The 16461-nt window shown below is 40.3% G+C and overlaps 1 protein-coding gene across 2 annotated transcripts in view; it reads right to left on the reverse strand.

Moving 5' to 3' along the window:
- VPS53 (VPS53 subunit of GARP complex) overlaps positions 1-16461 on the reverse strand; it is a 235492-nt gene that overhangs the window by 144726 nt on the left and 74305 nt on the right. The gene's annotated exons all lie outside the window — the stretch shown is intronic.

The raw sequence follows: 16461 nt of genomic DNA on the forward strand, positions 1-16461 counted from the left end.
GTTATGCACAAGATTTAACATGAAGATTATAATGGTAATATGGTCAATGAAATGTATGGCAACAAACTAGATCATTAGAATGTAAACACAATAGGGTACATTTTATTAAAATTCCTTAGGCTTTTTGTAACTTATACTGTACATGTCTGTTTCAGGCCTGTATTTCCATTTCAAACCTGGATATAATTGGATAAGAGCATAAAATACTGCATTAATATATAACGGACTACAAGTTATCCTGGGCTATAGGTGAATAATGAGCCTTAATTTACATCTATAATATCGACACATACAGTACTGTGCAAAAGTTTTAGGCAGGTGTATGAGGAGACCTGGAAAACATGCACTGTTTGGGGTTCTGAGGGCAGAGTTTGAGAACCTGTGGACTATTGTATCTAAAGTTGTAGCTGCAGGCGGCTACCTTGCTAGTTGTGTGTGTATATATTATACACACACACACACACACACACACACACACATATATATATATATATACATACATATACACACACATATATATATATATATATATATATATATATATACACACATACATACATATATATACACACACACACAAGTTTTAGGCAGGTGTGGACAAAATGCTGTAAAGTAAGATTGCTTTCAAAAATAGAAGTGTTAGTAGTTTATTTTTATCAATTAACAAAATGCAATGTGAATGAACAGGAGAGAAATCTAAATCAAAACAATATTTGGTGTGACCACCCTTTGACTTCAAAACCGCATCAATTCTTCTAGGTACACTTGCACACAGTTTTTGAAGGAACTTGGCAGGGAGGCTGTTCCAAACATCTTGGAGAACTAACCACAGATCTTCTGTGGATGTAGGCTTGCTCAAATCCCTCTGTCTCGTCATGTAATCCCAGACAGACTAAATGATGTTGAGATCAGGGCTATGTGGTGGCCATATCATCACTTCCAGGACTCCTTGCTCTTCTTGACGCTGAAGATAGTTCTTAATGACATTGGCTGTATGTTTGGGGTCGTTGTCCTGCTGCAGAATAAGTTTGGAGCCAATCAGACACCTCCCTGAAGGTATAGCATGTTGGATAATTACCTGCCTGTATTTCTCAGCATTGAGGACACTAATCCTTACCAAATCCCCAACTCCATTTGCTGAATTACAGCCCCAAACTTGCAAGGAAACTCCACCATGCTTCACTGTTGCCTGAAGACACTCATTATTGTTACGCTCTACAGCCCTTTGGCGAACAAACTGCCTGTTACAGCAAATGTTTAAAATTTTGACTCAACAGTCCAGAGCACCTGCTGTGATTTTTATGCATCCCTGTTCCTAAGTTTTCGTGCATAGTTGAGGCGCTTGGCCTTCTTTTCACGTCAAAAGGTATGGCTTTCTGGCCGCAATTCTTTAATGAAGACTACTTCTGGCCAGACTTCTCTGAACAGTAGATGGGTGTACATGTGCCCCACTGGTTTCTGCCAGTTCTGAGCTGATGGCACTACTGGACATCTTCCGATTTCGAAGGGAAGTAAGCATGAGGTGTCTTTCATCTGATGCACTAGGTTTTCTTGGCCGACCACTGAGTCTACGAGGTTCTCAATGTTGCCCGTTTCTTTGTGCTCCTTCAAAAGAGCTTTAAAAGCACATCTTGAAACCCCAGTCTGTTTTGATATTTTGTAGAACTACCCTGTGTCTTATTGCTGTGCTCAGTCTTGCCATGGCATATGACCTGTGACATGAAATGGTCTTCCACAACCTCACCTTTGTAGCAGAGTTTGGCTGTTCCTCACCCAGTTTTAAGCCTCCTACACACCTATTTCAGTTAATGACTATGTTTCAACCTACTGTATATAACAAAATGATGATCATTATCACCTGTTTGGTATGATTGGTCAATCATACACCTACAATCCTACAAAATTCCTGACTTTGTGCAAGTGTACCTAGAAAAATTTACGCTGTTTTGAAGGCAAAAGGTGGTCACACCAAATATTGATTTGATTTAGATTTCTCTCCTGTTCATTCACTTTGCATTTTGATAATTTATAAAATAAACTATTAACATTTCTATTTTTGAAAGTATTTTTTCCACACCGGCCTAAAACTTTTGCACAGTATTATATGTCGTCGTCCAGGACATTACCGCCAGTCAGGGAAGGCACTGGAAGGGTCGCCATACCCACCAGGTAAGTCCCAGCTACAGATGTGTCCTCCTACATCTATGCTCAATACGCCATGCTGCACGACATGCCTGGTGTGAGTGAACCAGCAGGTCCTGTGCAACTCTGCTAATGTCTGGTGTCTCTTTGTCAAAAATGCATCTTAGTCTCAAATGTGAAGCGACTAGGACACACTAGGAGACTGTGCTGATTAATTTGATATGTGACACTTGTATCACTGTGTGTGACTGAGTCAGTAAATGGAACACGGTGTGGGAAAGAGCTGCATCGTAGCATATCAAATTAATCCGCACAGTCACCTGGTGCGTCCTAATTCCATCGCATCGCAACTTAGATTTATTTTTAACAAAAAAAGACACAAAAAGATGCTTGGCGATAGCAGAGTCTCACGTGACCTGGCACGCCAAGTGGGGCTGTTTGGCGAGACTGCAATAAAGACGAGTGAGGACACATCCATAGCTCACCATGGACGTTTTGTCAATGTTTCATCAGTGTCAACATGATGAATGCTGACAAAGTCAAGGACGACATTATGACAGTGTCAATATTTTCAAGTGTGTGGGGAGGACAATAAGAAAACTTAAAACACGAACGGCAGAACATGTATTCAACATCCGTAAAGGCCTTGAAACCCACAGTCTTTCAAACCATTTTAGGAATCTACACAACAATAACCCAAGACTATTAAAAGTGACAGGGATCAAGCAAATTAAAGCCAATTGGAGAGGTGGGGATTTCAAACACCAAATCTGTAAGGAAGAACTAAAATGGATCTTCAATCTAAAAACATTTGAACCAGATGGTCTGAATATAGAAAATGAAGTGAAAACAGTAATCACCAACTAAATAAATCAAATACAACCACTACAGTCCATTCATATTTTAGTAGTTTCTTCTTTACACCGCAGCCATTTTACAACAACAATTAGGACTGCAACAACATAGGTGGTTGTACACTCAGCACACAGATGTGTAGTTGTACGCATGCATATATATATATATATGTGCATGCATATGTGTTTTCATGCACAGATATATGTATGCATGTGTAAAGGTGGTTGTGGATGTGTTTAAATGTGCTTGTGACCACATTCTGCTTCCATCTCATTTGGAACATTCGCATATCTGATGATTATACTATGTTATATATTTTTCTCTTTATTTATATTCTTATTTCCTTTTATTTTTTACTTCTTCATCCACATCTGTACTTTACTATTTTTATTTCTAATCTCCACTCCTCTCATCTCTGCATATTTTATTTAAACAACTATCGAGCTTCTATTACATGCATTGATTCCATGATATCAGCTAACTGTGCCTTGAATGTAACCAATTGCATATTGGTAGACTCCTCATACGGTCAGTTTAAGACTATGCATAAAATATACTGATTAAACCACACTCGAGGAGCATATCCACCTTTGGAAGTAAAAAAGAACTGAGTAAACATGGAATTCTATAACACCACCGCCAAGAATGCCCCACGCAATCTGTACAACGGTACGTTACATTACCATGACAACCGGGATCCCCTCCAATTAAGTAAGAAGTAGGGATAAATACGAATCCCTTTAAACACTCCATATTGCATCCCTGAAGAAGGCCAATAGCCGCTACGCGTCGGAGCTGCATAAATTTCCCCCAAGACTTATACTAAGTTGAACAGCACCTCAGCCGAGAGGTGATACAGGCGGCCGTCTGTAAGACAACAACACTGTTTCCATTGCCGCGAGACCCGCACCCGGAAGTATCGCGGACACAGCGTAACCCACGAGGCTTACTAGGGAACCACGCCGGAGTGCAGCCCGTCCACACACTCCGACATACGGAACCCAAGTGGAGCCAGGACGAGCGCCAGTCTACATCCCTCACTACCAACCCCGGGGCTCCGGTCGTAAGAAGTGAGTGTATTGGAACACAGCTCACTGGAGGAAACACTGTGGGTAAGTGGGGTACCTGGGGATACGGGACGCCGCACCCTTAGGCCCTTCATACCATTGGAATACTTATTTACATCAGGAACTACCCTAACCAGGGTTGCCATATTTAACATTATACTTCATTGAGACATCTCCTTATTATTTTCAGCTCAAAACAGCGGTGACTATCAATACGCCCATTTGCAATTTTTCACCAGAGTACTCTTGGTTCCTTCATTTACAATTTTTCATTTATTTATTCATTTTTAGTTACTTAGATTTATTTTTTATTTTTTCTTTCATCTGCAGTTTTCATTGATTTATTTTATCTATGTACTCATGTTTTGTCTTATATTTGTTATTTGTTTTTCCATTATCATTTGTTACTGTATCCAAACAGTACATATATTACACTAAGCATTTGATTGCACAACCAAGATTCTTAGTACACATGGTATAGCAGAATTAAAATTACATTGTGACATACTTCTATTGGCTGGTTACATCACTCCATCATCCTGGTAGTTGAGCGCGGGTACGCCCCTATTTTTATACCACATTAACTAAAGAGAAAAAGGTTCCTCTTCGAGTTCCCGCTGCCACCACCAATACACGGGAGAGTGAGCGCTGACCTACTACAACTGTCTGAATATTTTCAAGTCAACATGATGAATGTCAACATATATACCACACCTCCTAAATATATGGTATATGTTGAAGCTGGAAGGAATTAAATCTCTCGTTATAGTTTGTTTGCTTTTAGTGAAAGTTCTTGGGTGAAGCTTTTTGCATTCTTGTCTTTAGCAGCAAATGTGAGGCAATGCATCAGTTTTTCTGTCCGTGACTGATTTTAATATAATGTTTAATATAATGTAAACATAAAAACAGAGAAAAGACTTTAATGGAACATCGGTCCTAATTCAGCAAGCTAGTGCACTGCTGAATACAGATTCCTGGTGGTCAGGAATCTGCGCATGCGCCAGACCCGTACTGAGCATGTTAGGTACGGGTCTGCGATAACGCACAGAGTTCAGCAGCACTGTCAGTGATTGACAGTCTGCTATAGTTTCAGAGCGGGGAGGGGCGGCGACAGCTTCAGTTTCCCAAACCAGAGGCATCACCACAGCTGGAAGGTGGGGTGAGGGGAGGGGCACACAGAGTGGTGGGACCAGGATCTGCGATCGCCGGCTTGAGTGACCCTATGGTGGCCTGATGGACACGCAGATTATCTGATGGTGCGTCCAGAGGTCCTGCTGCATTACCATGTTAGCAGCGGAATCGGTATGAAATACCGCCGGTTCGATTCCCGGCAGCGCCTGGCCGATAGATGAGCAGAGCCCGGCAGCGGAAGCCCGACAGCGCTGAAAATCCCGATCGTCGCTAAGGTAAGTATAAACTAACCTAACCTAACCCACTAACCCTTCTTAGGGGTGCCTAACCCTAATCCCCCCCCCCCCCAAGTGCCTAATCCTAATCCCCCCCCCCCCCAAGTGCCTAACCCTAACCCCCCCACTTCCCTGCTGCCTAAACCTAAGTCTCCCCCGGGGGTGCCTAACCCTAACCCTCCCTCCCCCTAGCCTAACCTAACCCTCCCTGGGGGGTGCCTAACATTAAGTCCCCCCCCGGGTGCCCTAAACCAAAACCCTCCCCCCCCCCAGCGGCTGTCCGCTCGCGGCGCCCGGCATCAGGGAAATGTCAGGCGTCTACATCTAGACGCCCGGCATTTCACCCTCGCCGGGATATGACAGTCGGGAAGCCGGCTGTCGGTATTAAGGCAGCCGTTTTCCCAATTGTATACCTTAGCAGCTGCGATAGCAACTGCTTCTGAAGCCGAATCACCCCTATAATACATATGGGTGAATGGCCCATATATTTCATGGAAAATGCACAGAAAAAAAGTTGATAAACTAAAGCTAATTATAAAAAGCAATATATTCTCCATTATAAACTGAGCAATCATTTACTGTATACAAGGGTATTTATCTATGTTCCATCACTGTGGAAACTACTTTTTCAAATTGTAAAAGACTTCCAGACAAAAGAGGAGGCGGTCTGGTGATGTACAACAGCCAACATTCTCCAAAAATCTAATCTAATCTCACATGTTAAAATGGGCTCTACCCTGTGCTTTGATCTCCCATTCTCAGCAACTGCCAAACCCAGTTGTCATCCTCGTTCAATGCATGAAGAATGTCAGCTGAATGGGATTCTTCTATTGTGATATTTTTATATTTATTTACAGCTATTATGCTTTTCAACCAGAGCTCCCAATATTCGTTAATAACAGAACGTTTTACCGCATCAATGTTTTGTACAATAACATGTTTTAGAATGTTTATGAAGCAGCCTAGGTGTTTTAGTACCATTCACTATTATTTGTATAATAAATTTGTTAAATTATATATTTTCTCATGAAGCAAAAGACAAATACATTTGCATTCTGCACATCAATTGTAATCCGACTACTGGAAAATAGTTAAGAATAGTACATTTTGGAAGAATACCAAGAACAAATTAAATACTTTTATAACCTTCAATATCAGACAAAAGTATTTGGGCGATAGAGACAGTCCATGAGTTTGTCACAAGTTTTCCATTTTCTTCATTGCTAGTATATTTTGGCATGCACCTATCGCCTTGCGGTTAAAAATAAACGTAAACAAAAAAGCATTAAAAATAAATCATGTGTCTCCAGTCACCTTAATAAATATTTATGAACCAAACTAGGATTAGTTGGCCTTTTCCTATTCCCTAGATCAGATATTCTTGTAAAATAGAAAGGCAGAAGTGGCAGTAAATTAAACTGATACTGTATTTTATTTGTGGTTCAAATATGTAATAATATACTTGTCAACTCTCACAAATGCAATATTTCTACCAAAAATGCATATGTGGTTTCTTATGCTGTTAATAAACAGTTCTTTAAAAATAACAGAGACTGTTAGAAGAATTAAGGTGCATACACACGTAACTATTTTGTAACCAACAATTTTCTGTCAGATTATCTGTCAGATTTTCCCTTGAAACAGTGACCGATTTTTTGAAGTGTAATGAACGATTTTTACAACGATGAACGAAAAATGTTCCTTCCCTTAATGAAAATCGTTATGTTGGACAGTCTGAAATGGACGATGAACTACAAACTGCAAACGGGAGCGCGCTTGAACGATTTCCATTCATCGTTATAACTCAGACTGAACGTTTTTTTGAACGATTGAACGATAAAGATGTCGTTAACGACAAATCGTTCAAAAAATCGTTAAGTGTGTATGCACCTTTACATTTGCTGGAGAAATAGAATGTTGGCATGACGCAGCCATCGACACTATTCAAACTGACCCCCTATGTCTTTAAAATTAAGTAACTCAATATCCTTTAAACTTTTCTTAAAAATCTCCTCCTCTACTATTTTTCAAGAGTGTGGGACTAACTGGCCTTGGACTACAGAGCAGAATGTAAAGTCACCAATATCATCATTTTCCTAGGTCAGATAGGGACTACAACAATCATTATTTACCAATAATATGCATAGAACACACTCTAGTAGGACTAGATAGTTGTAAGAGGTGGCACTCCCTTCTATCCTCAATTCACCATGATGTCTAAAAAGAAATCACGACCACAACACACAGGTATCAGAACAAGCATCTGCCAATCCCGAGCAGATTACTTTTCTTTGAACCCATTCATGAAAATCTAAGCCACTAGTTGCCCAATCTCATACGTAATGACAAAACCATTATATTGACCCCTTAAGGCTCCGAACAGTCTCCCCAGGTCAAAGTTCTGCCCGGCGTACACCAATGAGAGGTCCGACGGGGACCTCAACCCCCTAGTATGTCTTCTGGGATCCAATATTACCACTATGCAGGGGTGTATCTTCAAGTTATGAAGTTTTATTATGTGATGTCGTCCAAATCCAGGGGAAGGCACAGGACATGCACCTTGGGTCAAATGTCTGCCCAGCGTACTCCACCGTGAGGTCCAACCGGGATCCCAACAACTCCATTAGAATCCCAGACCAATTTCCACCCCTCTGTGAAGTTTTCATCCCAACCCATCCAGTGGAAGGCCCAGAACAGGCTACCTGGGTCAAAGTTCTGCCCAGCGTACACCAATGGGAGGTCCAACCGAGACCCTAACCCCCCCCTATAACCTGGCTAGGATCCAACTGGACCACTTCACATTGGTTTCATCCCAATCGTGCAGGGCTGTCAGAATGCATAACCGGACAGAAACTCAAACAAACAGGATGACCACGGAATTTACATTGCTAAAGCCAGTGAAGCTGCATCCAAGGATGCAGTCACTGGCTTCAGCACGCACAGAAAATGGGTCCAACATGCCCCTGTTTTCTGCAACTGTGCCCATTGCCGCCCCCAAACAGCTGCATCCTGTCAATCAGGCTGTGGTGTTCAAGGCACTGCGAGCGGTCTCGCAGAACGGTATCTGCACATGTGCAGATCTGACACCATCTGAGATATACGGAAACCAATGGGTTGCGTACAGCTCTGAATTAGACGCTAAGTCACTCCTAAAACAATGTCATTAGTATTAATCTCACCACTGATTCCATGCTAGTAACTTTGCTGTCTCAAATACAGAGGGAGTAGATAAAGTGGAGGTGTTGCCGATAACAACCTATCAGATCCTCGCTATCATTTCTCTATTGCATCCTAAAAAATGATAGACAGAAGATGATTGGTTGCTATGAGTAAAACCTCCACTTGTCTGTTTTAGAAGCTTTAGTAAAGGCCCCCATACATGAGAGATTGCAAATTGCACGATTGCTGCAATCAATCGATTGTGTATAAAAATCTTTCCCTTTTTCAATCGATTGTGGCAATTCTGCAATCGATTGAAAAAGGGAAAGATTTTTATTCACAATCGATTGCAAATTGCACAATCTCTGATGTATGGGGGCCTTAAGTCTACACACAGACCAAATGAAAGTACAATTGTGTTCCAAACCACAGATGTTAAATTGAAAGCTAGTAAATTTGATTATTTTATTATTTTTGTTATATATAGGAGCCAAGCTAAGTTAAGGCCTTTATTGGTATAGGCATTTTTAATTGATGATAGGTCCACTTTAAATGCTAAATGCATGTCTCATAGTGCCCAAGACATAAAAAGAGATATACTGTACATATCATACCTAACTTGACAGGCAAGATCAACCTGCCCTCGCTCGTATGAAATGACTGCAAATTTTAACGAACACTGCTAATCTCATGTGAGCCCCATACCCAATGAAAAAGAACTAATCAAGTAAATATTATGTTATTATGAAATTAAATGTCACATTCTACCTGTAACCCCCTGCTGTTTGCCCAAAACAGCAGGATCCTATTACTTACTGCAATTAGGAACCTTGACAGTGTTTGTAACAATGGTTCTTGATTAGATGAGTGCCCATTCAGCCAAGTGCAAGCTAGTCTTTCTATCTGTGCGTTGGACCTGTCAGCACTCCTACAGGTGTACTATGGAAATCGCCAATTACAATATGTACTATGACCCAAAAGGTTAAAAAAAACAACCAAAAAAAGAAAACCTTACAGTTAAAAATACGCACATAACTTCCAGCAGAATAGTACATTCATTGTGACAATTATCGAAAACTCCAATATACTTGTCTGGCATTGACATGCAAAACCTAAATAAAGCATCACCCAGACCTAGCAGTATGCGAGTTTTACTTACATGAGGGTTTTTAGACTCAAGAGTATTAGTTAACAGATTACTCAGGGGTCTATTTACTAAGTTTTGTTAGGAGATAACGTGAACGGTGATAAGGTCCCACCCAATCAGCTGCTAACTTCCATTTTTCAAACACAGCCTGTGACATGGCAGCTAGGAGCTGATTGGCTGGTACCTCATCACCGTTCACTTTATCTCCTAACACAGCTTAGTAAATAGACCACTTAATAAGTATACCAAGCGGGCAAACAGCATCCAGTCCAAGAACCAATTCTTATATTTTTTCCTTACTTTCACATTCCCAAATTTTCAAATAACAGTAAGTCTTACAAAACCACAAGTTCTTTTTGCTTAGCCTACCAGAAATTTTAGACATGAACTGGCAGTGTGCAGCTTAAAAAGGGGCTGAGGCAGCCGGTCTTTTCTGACTTGTGGTACAGTTGTTATGTCTCAGTTAAAATACTTTCCAGGCCATTTCAATTATCTGCAGTGTCCATTTAACCTTTTCATGCTACACAGAATGAACTAAAGAAAGAAGTCATACTTATTTTGCATAAGAAATACAAATTATTTCTTAATAATGAAACATTTTACAAACATCTACAACTATCTAAAAAGAACTATTACAAATAAGATGTGCTTATTCCCCAACTTATTTAGTAATTCTTCTTACTATTCAAACGTTTTGTTATAGTTTATATGTTTTACATGTGTTCTATGAATTCCCCACTTTATAATATCAATGTTAAATACATGTACACTATGTAGCAACTAAATGAAGATAATAAAAATGCCAAGACTCTTCTCACGGGTTGGAAAGATAGCAACAGCTAAGATGAATCTCATGCCGAGGCTACTTTATATTTTAGATTGCCCTTCCATGTTCTGAGACACTTACAGCGCAGTATATTTCCATTTACTTGACCAGCATGGAGACCCTGGGTACGCTTTTATATCCTCTGCAAACACCAGTAGAAGGGGAGTCTAGACCTCCCTAATCTGCACGTCCTCAGTGATTCTCGTATGCACATGCACTTTTGGGCAGTGTTAGAGGATACGATCAGCTATTATTCTCCATAAACACTATTTTGGAATGGTCCCCTTACCTTCTCCTTTGGTATCTGGGACTATGGAAAATTAGCATTCTCCCAGTAAAAATGAGTCCTCTGGAATGTCATCAATTTTGCCAGATATTTCCTACAAAGCATTTAAAAACTGTACTTCATTTAACTTTCAATTGTTTCCTGATATAACCCGGCTGCAGCATTTAGCACACTTCAATAGATTTAAACATTTTAATCTACACTCATCTTGCTTTTATCAATATCTGCAAATCAGGCACTACTACAACTCATTGATGATTCCCGTACAATGGCCCCCATTTACTAACAAGTTTTATCACCAAAATGAGTGATACATTTCACTGTGTATGATAAATGGTGCTGTAGCCAATCAGCTCCCAACTCTCATGTTTCTAACAGTTGACAGTTGGGAGCTGATTGGCTGGAGCACCATTTACCATACACCGTGAAATGAATCACTCGTTTTGGTGATAACACTCGTTAGTAAATGGGGCCCAATATATTGTCCCACTACTGCAGAATCACTATGCCTTGGCAATAATGGCTCTAAAGGCCTAATTTCTAAACTATACCTTGTCCTACTCATTCATAGGCAAGTGCTTAAAGACTAACAAACTCAGACGGGTGGAAGTTATAGGGGAGACCCTTAACTTGGAACAATGGGAGAAATTCCATGAAAGGATTTCAAAACCCTTAACCTGTATTAGAATCAAGGAAGCATCTTATAAACTGCTCTATCAGTGGTATCTTGCCCTGTCGAGTCTGCATGTAATCTTTCTGAATGTCTCAGGCAATTGTTGGAGAGGCATAATACCCCTTGTGTAGTGGGAATGTACCACCCCCAGGGGTTACTGGCAGGCATTAAGCTGATCACACACACATCATGGGCACCTAAATGCCCTATCTCCTATTCTCTACTCCCTTCTATGTCTCCCTAAACGCCTCCTCATGACATTCAATTAATCAGCCATATCATTAATACAGCTTGAGGCTTAATAGCAACCAAATGGAATAAACTAGACACCCCCCCCCCCCCCCCCATCAACTGCAGCCCTCATAAACATAGTATGGAAGATTCACCATTTGAAATCAATTATCAGCATTATACCTAAATGTGATAACAAATTTAAGAGTATCTGGTCACCCTGGGTAACCCATTTAGCTGCTCCTCCAAGTAATGTTCATTCTAGCACCCTGCACCTGTCACAACCCGTGCAGTTCATCTTTCCTGCCTGGGTTGACGCTCTCTGCTCTGGTGCTTCTCATTTTACGTTTTACAAACAAATGCTTCTCACTCTGGTAGATTTGTGGAGGGCCAAAATCCTATCAAGTCATTCCCATGTCTATCTGCAGCACGTGGCTTGGCCTTTAGATTAGACTTAATTTTAGCGTCCTTATAGAAACATTTGCCATATCAGATCATGCATTGATATGGTTAGAAGTGAACTACCCAATCACGAAGACAGACAGTGTGGATATACTACTTATCTAAACAACTGGATTAAATGTCAAAAAATATGTAAAGGCTCCTGTATGGACTAATACGGATCATCAAAGTCATTTTTCTGGCAGACAGTGAAAGTGGTTCACAGAGGACACATTACCTCTTATATAGGCAAGCATAACAAAGAGACATCAAAATTATATGCGGACACAGAGGCAGAAAGGTCAACAGCTTTTCAAAAGATGTCTAATGACCCTGCCCCAGAAAATAAACAATTTCTAATTTAATACAGTGGTCTCTCAATTAGTGGATACAGGGGCTAATTCAACATTTGCATGCAAGAGGAACGCAGATTTACGATTATCTGGAATCTGTGCGTGTGCAGGACCCGTTCTGCCTAACTGACAGGCAGAGGAATTTAAGGGGAGGTGAGGGGGACGGCTGGTATTCCCAGAGGGGCGTGTCCGCCCCGTTTTCCAGGAGTGGCAAGGCCAGGGGCTGCCTCCACAAGCTGGCAAGATTGAGTAAGCTGAGACTTACTCACCTCGGTCAGAGTGCTGGGATCGTAAATGCAGCAGAGGGGTGTCATACACATGCTACATTTGCATATATACAAGGACGGAATTGCAAAGCTGCTTGTGTGCGGCTTTGCAATTCCATCCCAGGCTAAAATCACCCCCACACATCTTTATTCAACTAGGTATATAATTTATAAATTTGGATAGAAGTCTTCTCTGTAATCTATACTGGGGAAAACGGACATCTATTAATTCAGTACTATGAGGCATGCATGGTACCCTGGTCAGTGACAGGAAAGGTACCAAGGAAATATATTTCTGTGCAAACCTTTACAGCTAAGAGTAAATTAATCATACATGCAAAACAAATTCCACATTACATGGGAATTCTTAATACCTCAATCACAGCTGTGGAAGTAGCGACATTGGGCAGATTACTGAAACCCTGTAAGGCCCATGGACCAGATGGTTTTATTGGCAATTTCTTCAATATATTCATTGCAAATTACACCATACCCATACGCTATGACTAAGCTATAATCAAACTACTGCATAAACCAGCTTGAATCCAAAAGTAAACCGCCTCATGCAGGCCTATAACGATAATAAATATAGGTAATAAAATACTCAGGCCAGTTGAAGGTCAATTTACTTACTCTTATCATTCGCGAAAAAACTGGATTTATATGGGGGAGTCATTCAGAGCCTGAATCGGAATTGGACGCAATGCAGACGTTCATGCAAATGGTCCATGTTTTTCATCTACACATGTCTATGTAGCTAAAAAGTCAAATAGAGCATGAGTCCCACCATGTGTGCGTATAGACTCGCAGTAGTAATTGAGATTCAAAATGTATTGGACGTTCCTAGGAGGTGTCTATTCAAATGCACAGAAATGCACCATTATATGGACATACTATGGCAGTGTTGCAGTATGTTGCATAGTTGGTTGCAAACTCAGAAGCTTGACTGCTTACATTGGAGGCCATACTTTGACGGAGATACTGTCCCTAGCATGGGGCTCGTGCAAGATTTGATGGTGCGACCAATGGTTGCATGTAAAATCGCACCAAGTGGGATTGTTGCGTCTTACGTGAAAGCAAGGCCGAAACTTTGATTGTTGTCACCCGAGGCAAGGCAGTAATTGTTAGAAGGGCAAAATAAGAAAAAGAGGCCATGAGTGTGTTCAGCAGTTATATCTGCAAAAACTGTCTACTGTAATGTGTCAAAAATGTATTACATTTTGTCAAGACAATATTATTATAGATTTTTTTATCTCCAATTGTTTATTTGTGCTATGCTTTTATTTTAGCACATTGAGACATTAAACTGCGTACATTTCATTAAAAACTTGGGATGATCCAAACTCTTGACCGTGTGTGTGTGTGTGTGTGTGTGTATCGTTTATTGACGATGTGTTCATTCTTTGGCAAGGTCCAGAAACAGCCTTTCACCATATGGTTACACAATTGAACCTACTAGATGAACCAATCAAATTTACACAGAGTATCTCAGACAACAGTATAAATTTTCTGGATATTACAGTATACAAACAAGATGGAAAGCTGAAAACCACACTGTACCGTAAGCCTACAGACCACAACACTTGTCTGATGGCCTCTAGCCACCATACACCTTGCCTAAAAGATGGCCTCCCAATATCACAATATTTGCGAGTACTACAGAACAATCCAACGCCATCCAAACAGGAGGTACAGATTGCAGAAATGACAACACGATTCATACAGCGTGGGTATAGTGAGAAACTCTTGACTAAGTGTCTACAGAAAGCTAGGAATACATTTATTCAACCCCAGACCCTTAAAAAGAAAAATGAATGTCCTCTGTTTGTCACAACTTTTGACAATAAATCCCATATTATAAATCGGTCACTCAAAACACATTGGCTAATTATAAAGACTGATTCATCACTACCTTTCCGTGATAGTGATCCACCAATGATGGCCTACAAAAGAGGCCCCAATCTTAAGCAGATGTTGCTACGACTGACCATGAATCCATACAAAACCACAACTATCATTGAGCTCAGGATGCTTCAAATGCTGTGGTTGCATTACATGCAGTGCCATTATTCCAGGACCCAATTTCCCCCACCCACATAGTGGTAAAATCATTAACATGAAATGGAGACTACACTGTAAATTAGACCATGGTATTTACATATTAATCTGCCCTTGTGGCCTATATTATGTTGGCCTTACTACTAGATGTTTTCGTGAACGTATGGCAAATCATCGCACCTCTATACGCCAGGCTATACAAAATGGAGACTCTGAAAAACCAGTAGCAAGACACTTTGCTAAGGAAAGACACCAAATTGCATCGTTAAAATGTAAGATCATAGACTGGATACCTCCGCACGATAGGCGAGGTGATCGTATATTAGCGCTCAAACGCAAAGAAAGTCAATGGATTTTTCGTTTGGACACTGTGTCCCCTAGAGGACATAATGAAAATAATCCTTACAATATATTTTTATAAAAAAAATCTTAAATAATTGTTCTTTTTACTTATTGTACAGTTGCTAAGTTATAACGATTACAATAGTCATTATGTGATATATTGGTCTGGTATATACCTATATTTGTGTGTGATATCTCCTGGTTTATTTGCTACCCAGGCCCCCTGTGTTATTTCTCACAATTACCACTACAATATATTATATGTATTGGCATTAGTTACCAGTTCTGCATCGTTATATAAAAAAACATTAATTTCTGATGTAAAGTTACATATGTTAGTTTATACACATTGTTTGTGGCTTGCTCCTAACACATTGACTTGTTTGATGGATAATGCATTTTATACCCATAAAAAATATTTATCACTAAAGTGATCCTAGCCCCACTTCCTGTTGTTGGACATGATTTTGCCACACTTCCTGTCATATACTTGATGCCACACTTCCTCTTACACACATGCCCCACTTCCTGTTTTAACACTAGTGAGATACAAGCCCCACTTCCTGTTGTTGGACATGATTTTGCCACACTTCCTGTCATATACTTGATGCCACACTTCATCTTACACACATGCCCCACTTCCTGTTTTAACACTGGTGAGATTCTAGCCCCACTTCCTGTTTTAACCCTAGAGTGATCCTAACCCCACTTCCTGTTGTCAGACATGATTTTGCCACACTTCCTATCATATACTTGATGCCACACTTCCTCTTACACACGTGCCCCACTTCCTGTTCTTTAATTTTAACTTCAACTAGTCACAGCATTATAACTAAGTTACTTTAAAACACCTTTATAGTGACAGTACACAACATGGAGTAGTGTCACTTATCCACAAGCCAGTCACATTAAGCAGTCTACCACTTTTCAACATATTAAGCCACATTTCCTGTCTTTGTGACCACTTCCTGTCATGACTGGTTTAAATACAGGCAGCCTGTCATTCAAAGCCATGCCAGCATGCACACATACACTCTTTCAGCTCCACAGGTATGTGTATTATTTAAGATAATTTTCCTTTTCTCTCCCCATGTACTGTTATGCTCTTTATCTTCTTATTTATTGTTATGTCCCCCAGTATTAGTTTTTTGACTGCATTGGTGATGTATTATATTAAGTATACAGTGTTGTCATCTACTAAGCAATTTT

The sequence above is a fragment of the Taudactylus pleione genome, unplaced genomic scaffold (assembly GCF_031769625.1).
Source record: "Taudactylus pleione unplaced genomic scaffold, aTauple2 ptg000487l, whole genome shotgun sequence".
Lineage (NCBI taxonomy): Eukaryota > Metazoa > Chordata > Amphibia > Anura > Myobatrachidae > Taudactylus > Taudactylus pleione.